Raw genomic sequence first — 13413 nt, 5'->3', positions numbered from 1 at the left:
AACCCACAGTTCCATTCTATTCAAAGGAAAACAGCAGCTTTTGCTCAGACTAGAAGAAATTCAGGCATTGATTTGGAATCTGTACTCAAACTATACATGCAGTGAGGACAATATTATGCTAATATAATTGATTTGCTTCTGTGATTGTCTACCTTTTGTCTAACATTAACAATTATAAACAGAGCAGTGCAATTAGTATTTGGAACAATCCTTACAGTGTCAGGCACAAATATTTCACTTCTCACACCACTGGTTCTCCTTGCCTACCTAGGCTTCCTCCTCTTCAGTGCAGTCAATTTTGATATTGAAGCCCTTGGGAATCTCCTCAGGAGTTTTCCCCTTGATCATATTGGCAACAGTCATGGATGTGACATCAAGCCAACTTTTGATTTCTAGGTAGTTTGCTGCCGGAATCAGTTCAAAACGAGTTCCTTGTTCACCTTTCAGGAATTTTTGGTCCCACACAGGGATGTTATCTGTTCGTTTTTCTTTGTTCTCATCATCCTGAAGAGGAAGAGGTCACTCTTGTGGTGGGTGTACCACTGAATGGCCTTTTTTAAATATCGCTGCACTAACATTTGGTAGAGGACCTGGGTTATCATCTCCTTCATCATCCATGCCCACATCTTCCAGCATGGTCTTGATTGTCACAGACTGTTGGACAATTTCAACATCAACTTCAAACATCTCTCCATCAGAATGGTGCAACTTAACTGAAGGCCTGGCATTTGGTCTCTAGAGGGCTGTGTGGGCCTGAGGGAGACAGGAGCAAGAAGACATCTCCACATGCAGGAGAAAGGCATTGGACATCTTTTAAAATTCCATGTTCCTTTACATTCTGGAGCTGGGATTGAGGAAATACGCTAAACCAGTTTTTGTCCTTTTTTGTTATTTTTTTTATTTGTACCTTGTTAAACAGCCCTGTCCAAAACAAGGTCTTGCAGAGCCTCAGAGCTGAGATGCAGACTGTTACACCACTATGTCATAACTCCTTGGTGTCTAATTTCCCCCCATTTTGTCTTTACTGATGCTTCAGAAAAAAATTACTCCATATTTAATTTTTCCATTTTTAACATCCTACCTTATGTTCCCTCTTTCTTTGACTATCTCTCAAAATAAATGACTTTCAAGTCATGTATATCGAAACTGAAATTCCTGCATTTGTTCCCTAATTGTGCAATGTATAAAAGTGTGTTCATTCATCCATTCAACAAACACTAACTGAGCATCTCTAATGTGCCAAAAGTTCTCTCATCCTTGGGAAGAGGAAAGGGAACAAGAGAGGGGCCTTACCCACAAGGAATTTACAGTGTCTGGGGGAAAGACCAAAGACAAAGAAATAGCCATATACGAAATGACTTCTAAGCCACAGAGGTAAACCAAAAGAGCTCACAGAGCTTTGGAAGGAGCTTCCGGAGCATGAGGAAGGAAAGAAGTTGAAGATGCACTTGAAGACCTCAAGGTGGGAGAATGTTTTTTTCTGGCAGAACCAAGAATGCGTGGCAAGATCAGGAGAGCAAAGAAGCACCCCTTCAGGAAACCCCAAGTGCTCCTCTTGGCCAGAACATGCCCTGAGAGGTAAGCCGCTGTGAGATGCAAGGGCAGCAGAGATATGAGGAACTTTCCTTTAAGCACTTACAGGACCCCAATGCCACATGATTCAAAGAACATGAACTGAAAGTGCACTCTGCAAATTCGGAGGCCAGTTCCATACTTTTCCCAGAATCGCTCAGGCAGTAGTCAACTTCTGGTCAGTTTTCACCACAAGAAGACCTATTTCAGTAATTAAAATACCTAGTCCTGTCACAGTGAAAATTGTGAACCACAGTTAAAGCCTTTTTCCCTCTGTCAATAGTGGCTGGAACCCATGCCTGTCCTGGAACTCAAAGGTGTGGATTTGCTGCCCTCTAATTTTCCAGGCATGAGATCTTCCTCTTCCCCTCCCTTCTGTGGACCCAGTGGGGAAGTGGATGTACTGCACCTGGTGACAGGGTGCCCTGGAGCTGCATGATCTCAGGGCTGACTCTGCTGTCCAGCATTTTTAAGATCACCCTAGTGAGTCTGGCTCACTATACCTCCCAGACAAGGGCAAAAGTGTCTTTCCTTTTAGGTCAGTGCTCTTTTCCCCACCACTACCACTTCCCTCCTAGAAACTCTATTGGATAGGATTTAAACACGGTTCTGGTTCCTGGCCAGCCCCCATTCCCTGCCCATCAACCCCTAGGTAGTCCATTTGTTCAGCACCTGAAACAACCATGGTTAGCTCAATTCCCTTTTCCTAGAGGTGGGCCAGTGTCCAGAAGAGCTGAGCCTCTGCCCTACTTTTCTACCTGAGCCCCTGCTTCTTCACCTAGGCATCAGAAAGCCAGGGCCCTGGGCTTGGCCATATCCAAGGGCCCCTCATGAGCCATGTGTGCTGTCTGGTCCTCCATTTTGAAGTGATGGGGAGCACACTTCTCTCTTTCCAGTGAGGAGGAAAAAAAATGCCACCCCACTCTTAAGAAATTTTTCCAAAGCCAGGCTTCCTATATTTTTATTCCCTTCATGTGAATGTTCATCTTTAAGGCTTGCCAAATTGCTTGTGGATGTCCTAGAGTCTTACCTTCTTATTTTGAAAGTTCAAAGAAAATTCTACAGTCTTTCATTGGCTTTGTACATCCTCAGTGAAAACAAAATAAGAAACTCATTTTAGCATCTTTCAATCCATGATATTTATACTTATCCAAAGAGGTTAGGGTTGATTTTGTTAAGGGAGAGGGATCCTTAACTTTTCTTAATGGCCCTGGAAGTGGAGACAAGCACATGTGTAGTGCATCCAGTAGGTACACCCTTAATACTCTTGTGATGTCCCCTTCCCAAGTCCTAATCATTACCATCCTAGTGAGGAAAGGATGAGTTTTGGGGTGTCAGCTCCATCAAGGTGCACCAGGGAATAAGGAGCAGTGTCAATTGTATCAAAGTAGACTAGGAAGAGTCCCCCTACACCCTAGTAACACTACCCCGAGTGCCGAGGAGCAGAGTCACCCCAGTGCTGAGGAGGTGAGCCACATGGGTGTCAGCAGCACACATCCCTCCCCACTGTGGCTATGCCAAGCCATTACCTGGATCCAAACTGAAGAGTTACAGGGGTCATAAAGGACATTGTTCTGAGTTCCAGAAGATAGAGCAGAAGTGAACAATAGACAGAGGGCCTCTCTGAAGCTCCTTATGAAAATTGAAGCCCACTGAAAGAGAAACATCTCTGAAAGAAAGGCACACCAGAGCACTTTATTTGGGGGTGCATCAGGGTAGACCAGAGCAGTGCGGCTGCAAGCAGATCCCAGCCAGGGCTCCACTCTGACCCCAGCCAAGGTTCTACCTGGAAAAGAGCTGCATAGGCACACAAGCAATAGCCAGAGGTTCATCCCGATAGTATTGATTTAAGAGTGTGAGACCCTAGCCAGAACCTTGATTACACAACAGGAACTGGGGTGCACAGTCCCCAGTCAAAGTCCCTCCCACACAACAGCTACATAGATACCATCCCAAGTGTGCACAGGCCCCAGCCAGAAGCCCATGCAGACAACAGGTCAGCTCAGGGATCCAGAAGGCCATGTTTCTGAACCTAGGAATTAGTGTACTGGTGAGCAGCAGAGAAAAGGCTACTCAGTGGCTTGCTGAGAATTGAAGACCACTGGGTGAGCAAAAAGTTGCCGCAACAAAGGTACAGCAGGCTGTATCTATTGAAATGAGAAGATACTTAAAGAAGTCTCAAAACCAGACTTCCAGATCACCTAAGACAACCCCAAAGGGCAAGGAGATGGCACAATCTGATACTCAACCACCTGGACTCCCTGAACTGGCAACAAAAGAGAATCTGGAAAAAATGAAATCAGAAATAATTTCTCACATAACAGCAGAAATTTGCCCATAGTACAAGACATGGTTAATAAATCTAGAGCAGACACAGATAAAAACATAGAGGAGCTGAGGAACACAATGGAATCCCAACATAGGAAACAAATGGAATCCATAAAAGACATGCAAACAGATTTCCAGGAGATCAAAAAATCCACTGATAGTTTTCACAGTAGAAGGAGCCAATGTGAGGACAGAATTTCAGACATAGAAGATAAGATTGCAATTAGTGACCAGGAAAAGAAAAATTTCTTTAAAACAGTAGGAGACCATGAGAAATTAATCCAGCATCTGCTAGACAATGCAAAGAAGAAAAACATAAGATTAATTGGAGTCAATGAAGAAATAGGAGAGAGTGCAGATGACATAAAAAAAACTGTTCACAGAAGTAATGGCAGAAAACTTCCCAAGCAGGGGAAAAGAACTTGACATACAGATAAGTGAGGCATATAGGACTCCAACTAGCTGTGATAAAAAAAAATCTACACATAGTCATATAATAGTTAAGATTCCAGAAACCCAACAGAACAAAATTCTACAAGCAGTTAGAGAAAAGAAACAAATCACATACAAAGGAAAGCCCATCTGAATCATAGCAGACTTCTCAACACAAACCCTTAAGGCAAGAAGAGCTTGGATTGATTTATTTCAAAGCAGACTAGGATAAAGCAGGTAAGTGAAGGTCCCTATCATACACCTATAGCCTGAACTCTCCACCCTACCATATTCCCTTCATTTTATTACTTTCAGCTAAATTGGGTCATGCACTTGACTTGTCATAGCTGAGGTGAGGATACATGGATGGGGCAAGTTGTTTGAAATTGGGAAGGGCCTGACATGCATCCAACCTCATGTTTTTCTGTGTTCTTGACACAGTTTGCTCAGCTGCTCCTTACATGTTCATGGGTGTGCTTCCTCTGGGAAAGGAGAAAGAAGGCATCATTTTTAGAAAATTCCATTCGCTTCCCTTGGTCAGAACAGGCCTTGAGAAGTAGAGGCTGTGAGAGAGCAGGACAGATAAAAGGATGAGGAAAGTTCTCTTTTTATCTTTTTTAGGAGCAGTGTAAAGCTACTCAGGACTTTGCCTAGCAGAGGAAGAGTAGATCATGGTGCCCACCATGGTACCCATCCCTTTTTCTTCCATCTACCTATGATTTTCCTTTCTTATGGATACAACATTTTTATCATTGTCCTTTTATTTTCTGCTCCATCTTTTGTTTTCTGTGTCTAAGTTGCAATCATTTTATCTTTACTTGTCTTTTGAGATACAAATGTTTTTCATTGCTCTCTTTCTGTGTCTCTCTTTTCAGTTAGGGTCAGAATCTGAATGTCTGCCTTTTACTTTGATCATATTTTATATTTTTTAGAAAAGCAGAGGTGGTTGTAGCCTAAATTGGTCAAAAGGGAAATAAGGGAATGGAAGGACAGAAACAGGGCACCATTTCACCCCCTCAAGGGACAACTGAATCAGCCTGTCTTGGAAAACTCACTTGGCTTTCCTGTTCTGTTTCCTAGCTTCCCTAGCTGCCCTCACCCCTGGAATTACCAGTGAGAAGAATGACATCTGAAGAGAACAAGCTCCTTGATCATCATCCTCATCATCCAGCTCTTTATTCTTCCATTGGGAACAGTAAGAAATCGTCCCCTATCTTTTTCATGCCCTCTACTGTTCTTTGAAAGTTCCCCCAGGATGACTCCTTGAAGGACACCATCCCAGCCTGACTCCAGCTTCCCTTTCCTGCAGTCCTTCCTTCCTTCCATCCTTGCTCAGTGGTGATTTTTCTCAATAGGGGAAAAGTATTTTTCAGTTGACTTTGAATTTCTACCATGACCAGAAGTCTGGCACAGAATAAGGCTCAATTAAATGTTTATACAACAAAATGATTTTCATCAGTGAAAACACACAGAATTCTAAGTTTTTGTGTATTTATTAAGTAATGAGAAATGTATAAAGAAAAAAAAAAGCAGGCAAATGCATAAAGAAAAAGATCACTCTGAATGTGAAATGGAGAAAGTGGAATCATACCTGGCGCCTTTTCCAGGGCATGAACCCTAAAGGTAGAGTAGTTTCTCTGCAAAGTCCCAAGTCTGCAGTGGATTCTTGACAACCCTATGTCTTCACTGTGATGACCTTGACAAATGAGTAAGTCTCTATAATAAATGGATCAATCTCAACCCCCGATTCTAGCCAAGAGAAAAACTGGGCCTGGATTTTACCCAGGGCCTTTGGTTATTGCCCTGAATTGCCATGTGACCATTTTTTAAGCAACACAAGAACTTTTGTAACTCCTTTCTCCCTCATCCATAGCATCCATGAGGAAGTCTAGATTGAAAATCTCTAGAAATGTTTAATCTCAAACAAAATTGTCATAAAGTTCCAAAGAAAGCAGACATCCCCATGTGATTTACAAAGTATCTAATAAATTCCAGGACATAGGATTGGGACTCCACAGCCTGCCTGAGGCCAGAGATTGTAAAGGATGACATCTCAGGCCCTCACTGGCCAAAGTGAGACACATTCCCTACGTTCAATTGCACACAGCTAATACTCATTGAACATTGTCTCTTTCCATCAGGTAGAGTGGAGAGGCAGTACCTGGGACCTAGATCTTGGGCAGCATTCACATCTATTGGTAAAAACACCAGTACTGAATTTGAATATTTCAAAAGTGGAGGAGATAAAGTGATTGGAAAGTTTTTGGTTTACTGGGGGTTATCTAAAGAGGGTGCTGTAGTTGGGGGTTATATTTCTAGCCTCTTGGGTACTTTTCTAACCCCCATATCAATAACCAGTGTCCTTTTCTATGGCAATACCACCCTGAGTGTGCCCAATCTCGTCAAAGACCAGAATCCCTTCTCTCTCCCCCCTTCAAATGCTTGCCAAATCTGTCCTTGCTTCCCATTCCTTCTTCCTGCTTCTTCCCCAGTGCTTTCCTCTGCTCTGTTGGATTTGGGCTGAAGGAGAATATGTGGGAAGTCTGGAAGTGCTGAGGGTACTAGCCTCAGAAGGATAGGATGCTGCAGACTTGAATTCAGCTTTTGTTCTTTGTCTTCTCTCCATTCTTGTGAGCCTCCCATATAAACTCCTCTGTTTTGCTTCCTACTAATATTCTCTCTGTGTTGCTCCCCTCTTACTGAGTGCTCTGGATGCATTCAATTATTTTCTTATTTTTTCTCTGTTGTAACTTATTTCATCTTCATTTCTATGTATATTTTCTATAGTTGCCTCTCTCTGTAACTACCAAGTTCTAGTGGGAATATTATCGTTCATTTGCTTATATTTTTTATTTATAGAAAGGACAAGACACAGAGAAGCCTGAGTAAGGAATGTGAGACCAATGTTGGATACCATTTGACCAGTACCAGGATACATACCAGCAAAACAGCTCATGACCTGGGGTGGGGGAAAATTCCTTGTGAGTCACACACGGTATTCTGTCCCTCCTTTCCTTTCTGTCTTTGCCTTGTCCTTGACTGCTCCTCTTTCTTTTTTCTAGTAGCTAACGTTTGGTGAACAGACATATTCATACAAATTTTCTAATGTTCTCTCTACCTGGGTCTCTGCCTTCCAGCTGGGAACTGTGACAATGATTTTTCCCACAACTGTGGGTCTCATCATTAGAATCACATCTAGAAATCTGAGTTAAAAGTTCAGGGAATATCTACTTTGCTGGCAGACCTTTTCCCAGGAACTCCTTACATCTAATCCCAACAATGTATGGACAGGAGTCTTCAAGAATTTCTTCCATTTTCCATGTAAATGATTAAGTGTCAAGGTCAACTTACAAAGTCAATTTTACCTCTAATATCTTGGAAGGTACTTAAGATTCTTTTTACAAGATTGAGTGCTTTTAGAGGAAAAGACACTGTTTCTCATTCATTGATGTATCCCCAGTGCATTCTAGAGTGTGTGTTTTGAATGACACTAAAATACTCATGGCCAATTCCTAAAATGTTTTATATGAACAAATGACAAGGAGTTAACTATCCAGCAGTTATCAGAAGCAGAGAATATAAAGAACCTAAAGTCCTACATAATAGGAAGGAATGTAAATCCACAAGTTGGAAATGGCACTGAGTATTAGTATTAGGGGAACTTCAGTGTGTGAAAGTGTTCACAGCTGAGGAATCTCAGCTGGTCCTGGGCAATGGGAAGTCAGTGACTTAGGCATGGCAGGTCTTCCCAGATCTTGTCTTGCCAACCAGGTACAGCCAAAACTACAAATCAAGACAAAGACTTATAGGCTTAATAAATACTTGTGGAAAAGGCCAGAGTACACAGGTGCTCCCTTCATAGCAGGCATGCTCATTTGCAGGGAAAAGTCCCGTCAGCCAGAGACACAATGTCACCTGGACACCGTGGAAGACAAGGATGGTGCCCCGGGCTTAGTGGAAATAAAGTCTTGGTGCAAGATCCCTTCCTAAGAAGTCTGCTGGGAACACACTGGAGACCATCAAAAGCTAAGGACCAAGCGGAGAAGTAACGCTAAGCAAAAAGAAGTATGGGCGGGCAGCAAGTGTTGGTGAAGGGCATCAGTCTGAGCAATGTATCCAACTCAGCAACCTAACTTTGGCCTTTCATAAAGAAGTTTGACAATAGGATGTTAGATTATTCTCATAGCATAGGGATGGGGTTGTGCCCAAACTGGGGCTGAACAAGCACTCTTTCCCCCAGGGTAGACAACTCCCCCTACCTCCTGGTTGTTTAGGTACCTTCCTCCCAGGTGTGACAGGAACTCGCGTTTGCTTCTAACCAAACTTTGGCAATGAATCCCCAGGCCTGAGTCCATTAATTCAGGAAAGGCCTCTTCTGAAGGGAGAATTTGGGGGTGTAGGTCAATTTAATTCTCTTGAATGCCCAGTCAGGGATATGGCCTGACTGAAAACCAAGTAAGGATGAAGATGGAGGGAATGGGCCAGAGGAAGGCCTGCAGCTGACTCAAAGGACTTGCAGAGATCCATCCGCCTCTTCCCTAGTGGCCAGAGACTCAGGCTCTCCCCTCCCACCTGCACACTTTCCACAGTGTGAGCTAGTCAGAGCACCGGCAGGAGGGAGCCCCAGGCCCTCCCTTGGGCAGAATGCTGTGCTTATTTTCTTCTCCTCCAGGGCATCCTTGTCAGGACTCATTCCGCAGGGACTTCCTCTCCTTCAGAAACATATCCTCAGAATCAGGAACAGCAATGGGCAAGTCAGACAGCAATTTCTTCCCAAGTGCCTGACCATCACATCACCGCCCTTCAGTCTCATCAGTGCTCTCTTTCCAAAGCAAGAGTGGGCCATGGGATGTGCTCCATGGAGGGGGGCACCTTGGCTCCCTATTATTTCAGTCCCAGCTCTGCCTCCCCTGCCCTGAGGCTCCCACCCCACCCCATCCATGTCTGTTTTCTCTCCAGGGCTGTGCTGTGCTTCCTGACTGAGGGGCTCTGTCTCCCTCCCTTTCTGTGGCTGGCTTCTGCTATTTATTTCTGTACTTTGGTTTGCTGTAGGATACATATCCTGTATCAGTGTTGGTCTATGTGTGAAGAAAATTTAAGAAAATTTTTTTTCACAGGATAGCAAGCTGGGCAAGAAGAAAGGGCTATGGACATTCCAGGAAGATCAAGCTTTCCTCCTGCTCCTGGTCTTGTTATTAAATGTTGAATTCATTTTCCAGATGTGTTCCCTTTACCCCTTGTCCTTCCTTCTTGGGTGCCTGAAGAGTTCTTCCAGAATTTGGAAAGGACCACTTCTCAAGGGACCCAATTCTCTACCCATCACTCTCCATCATTTCTTCTTTAATCTTCAACTAGAAATAACAGAGTTCCTAGTCCAACCACTTCATCTCTAATCACCCAAGCTAAAACTCTTGAACAGCTTCTCCTCCAGGGAGTGAAGCTTATTTCATTGTCCCTGTGCTGGTCTAAGAACAGGCCAATTTTCTCTACATAGCATTTTCACAGAAACAAGTACTACATCTTGCAGTCTTTTACTATGGTTGATTCCATGAATCTGGAGTTCTAAGTGACAGAGAATGGGAGATACCATACTGCACACTGAACCTCATGTCATGCCGTTATACATTTATTGTCTTTTATGTTCCTCTCAGACTGTGAGCTCATTAAAGGCAGGGTGTTCAAGGCAAGGACTTGGATCCTCTTTTAACTTACAGTGAATTTATCAATGGAGGCTATAGGGTATTCTAGGATAACATGTGTAGGAAGGTCAGCTACATTCAAAGGCCACTAGTTAAGGAAAAGCCTGTTAGAATCAGGCTGATGAGCAATGCTAGGTTCAAGACCTCAGAACTGAATACCTTGCTTGTTATGATTTGGGCAATTCTGTGCTTGCCTGAGTCCCACGTTCAGGGTGCAGTTGGGCCCCATTTAGAAGGCTTCCTTCATTATTTGCTTCTCAAAGCTGCCTGGCTTTCAGGACAGAGTAAAATGAGAAACCTCTTGGGGAGGGGGCAGCTTTTATGGGAGCTAGGAAATTACTTGATTCTTGCCAGTAACCACCCTGTTACTGAAAGATGACCAGCCAGTCCTTCATGCCATATCTTTTCCAAATAGCAGAAATGTCTGTTACTAAGATATAACTTTGTCCAATGAGGAACCCTAGCCAAATATAAAAATGCTGAAGCTAAGGGTTTGTGGAAGGGGAGGAAGAGAGCAAACAGACTTTGCCAGAGGACTTTGCAAATTTCAAGCAGCAGCAGGAAGAAGGACTGAAGGGCAGGAAAGAGGGAAACTTTTGGATGGGCTTGGGACTGGCCAACAACTTGCCCATGCAAGACTGGAAATGAGCTTTACCAAAAGGAAGTTTAGGTCCTGTGATCCACTGCCATGAGTCTCTGTGTCCAGAGAGGCATTTCTCCAAAGTAGGAGCAGGGATTGGGCTTCCTTAGAGCACATTTTCTTTTCCTTTTTTTTTGGTACCGGGGATCGAACTCGAGTCCTTGCTCTTGCGAAGCAGGTGGCGGAACCACTGAGCTAAATTCCTGGCCCAACACATTGTCTTTTTCAAGCACTATGTGCATTCCTCCACCAACGATCCCTGCAGGTAGGTGAAAGGAAGTCCACAAAGCTGAAGCATGGCACATTGCTTCTATTGCCATTTCACCCCCAGCCAGACCTCTGCTCTTGAGTTCCTGTCCCTCTCTCCAGGCTTCTCATTCACTGTGAGTCCAACACTTTGGCCTAAAGGTAAGCAAGAGGGCTGGTAGCCAACGTAACTAGCCACTATGTAAAAGGCGGGTACCTATATATTGCTGAAACAATGTGTCTGGTTCCATGCCAGGATAAATTTGCCCTGCCCTCTTCCCTACTCCCCTGAATATTCCTCATTTCTCATTTCCATTGTCTTTGAGCCATGAAATTCAGAAGGATTTGGTTATTTCCCAGGCAAGCTGCCATGTGGAAGCAGAATGGAGCCAGTTCCTTTCCATTTTGGTCTCTGTCCTTCTTCCCCATGCAAGTGGAGTCTTTGCTATTTTGGCCTGTGTGCCTCCTCTGCTGTCTTGACTCTTGTCTCTGATTATATTCCCCACCAGTATTTTTGTTTCTTCTCTGTATCCTAGTGTTGCTTTCTGTCACTCTCTGTCTTGGCCTGTAGAAAGAACTGCAGAGTTTCTGCCTCCGATTCTCCAATATTCCGAGGTCCCCTTGAGCTGAATGGAATCAGCCTTGTTCTGGGCTCCGGGTGAGGAAAGCTGACCGCATGTGGAGAGGCGTGCAAGCCTTATCTCTCTTATCCATCTCCCAGCTGAGGGAAGGACACGCTTTATTTTCCCCATTCTCCTAGGCTATATCTTTTCCTTTAACAACAGTAAACCATTTAAAAATATACACGAAATTTACTATATAATCATTTCCCTGTCATTTCTAACCTACACCAAGCACCGTCTTGGTGATGCTCCAACCGCATCCCCCACTTCCTGATTCTTTCAAAGACTCTCCATTGGCCATGAGCAGACTGTTCCCATTTTCTCAGAACCAGCTCCTGGGGCTCTGCCCTTCTGCTGGGGATACCAAAGTCACAGCTTCCAGACACCATCCCAACTTCTGAGAGGACTAACACCCCCAAATTTGGGTCTTGAGGTCTTTCCTGTTCTCTCTCCCTGATTCCTGTGCTGGTGTCAGGAAGTATCTAGCTTTTCTTTTGGTGTGCAACATAATGAATTTCACTAGAAGTATGCACCTTTACATACTCTCTTGGTTCTTATTTTTCCCCCTTCCCCTGCCCTCCCTTCACCCCCTCCATCCCTCCAGGAAGTATCTAGCTTTTGACCCCAAGAACCCTATATGGCGTCCCCTGCCTTTTCTGTGTGTGGTGCTGAAGATTGAACCCAGGACATTTGCACCGAGCTATACCCTCAGCACCTTTTTAAACATTTTTTTTTGTTTTAGACAGGTTCTTGCTAAGTTGCTCAGGCTGGGCTGGAATTTGCAATTCTCCTGCTTCAGCCTCCTGAAGTGCCGGGAGCATAGGCATGCACCACAATGGCTGGCTTCTCTGAATTCTCTCCACTCATCTACTTGAGGCTTCTAACAGTTTGAGATATACTCCACGTGGGACATACAGCCCCAAAGTTTTTTCTTGATCTCTAAATATAGTAAGGGAAATGATGGAAGTGTGGACACCCCAAGTAGCTGCTCCTTTAAAACCATGTGATCTTGATTAGAGGGGGCCTGTCTCACTCCTTCCCACCCACCCCCAATATATTCCTAATTGGTTTTCTAGTGACATTTTAGCTATTTGTTTTTTGGTTGTTTTTTGTGTTTTTTTTGTACCAAGAATCAAACTCAGGACCTTGCGCTTTCGAGCCAGGCGCTGGAACCACTGAGCTAAATCCCAGCCCAACATTTTAGCTGTCTTTTTCTTGCATGTGGTCTTCGGTTGCTATTAGGTGGTATACGGGACAATGACCATGGGGGTCTTGATATCTGAGGTCTAACGAAGGCCTCTGGGATTATCTCTGACCATTGCCATTTCCCCTGATATTGAGGCAGAGGTGAGGAGCAACTCGTAGGGACTGCCTGCCACATCCCAGCACCAAGCCCCCAGCACCAAGCCCAAGCTGACAGCTGCTTGGGAAAACATTCATCAGTCAGTAAGGAAATGACCGGGGGGCGTGCTGTGGAATAAGGGTACAGAGATCAGATGAGCAGCGCTTTTGTGACAGGTACTCAGGTGGGGTGTGTGGGGTGCGTTCTGGGGACCTTCTCTTGGAGTGGAAGCCAGTGGGTATATATGGGTCCCATTCCAAGGCCACACAGACAGACATCTGAAAGTCGAATTTCTCCTGTAGCTCAAATAGTCAAAGCAGCTGATCCAAAGAAAACCAGCTTGAGAACCTGGCTGAAAAGGAATCCTGGGCCCAAACTGCTAGCTCCAGGATGCTGCTAGCTTCTCGAACTGCACTGTGATTTGTCCATTTTCCAAGTGTTTAATTTGGTCTGGACCCCTGTTCACAGCTTCAGCTCCCACAGGGGAGGAGCTTGGAGGTCTCACAGCTCCAGTCCCACAGGCTTTAGCAA

General features: G+C 44.4%; 1 pseudogene; it reads right to left on the bottom strand.

Moving 5' to 3' along the window:
* Positions 1 to 234: 234 nt before the first annotated feature.
* Positions 235 to 11841, bottom strand: LOC101723257 (S-phase kinase-associated protein 1 pseudogene; annotated as a pseudogene).
* Between the last annotated feature and the right edge of the window lie 1572 nt (positions 11842 to 13413).

The sequence above is a fragment of the Heterocephalus glaber genome, unplaced genomic scaffold (genome assembly GCF_053883595.1).
Source record: "Heterocephalus glaber isolate CG9 unplaced genomic scaffold, H.glaber_assembly_v1.0 deba00001531, whole genome shotgun sequence".
NCBI lineage: Eukaryota > Metazoa > Chordata > Mammalia > Rodentia > Bathyergidae > Heterocephalus > Heterocephalus glaber.
The sequence above is the reverse complement of the archived record's forward strand: the minus strand, read 5'-3'. Positions and strand labels throughout refer to the sequence as shown.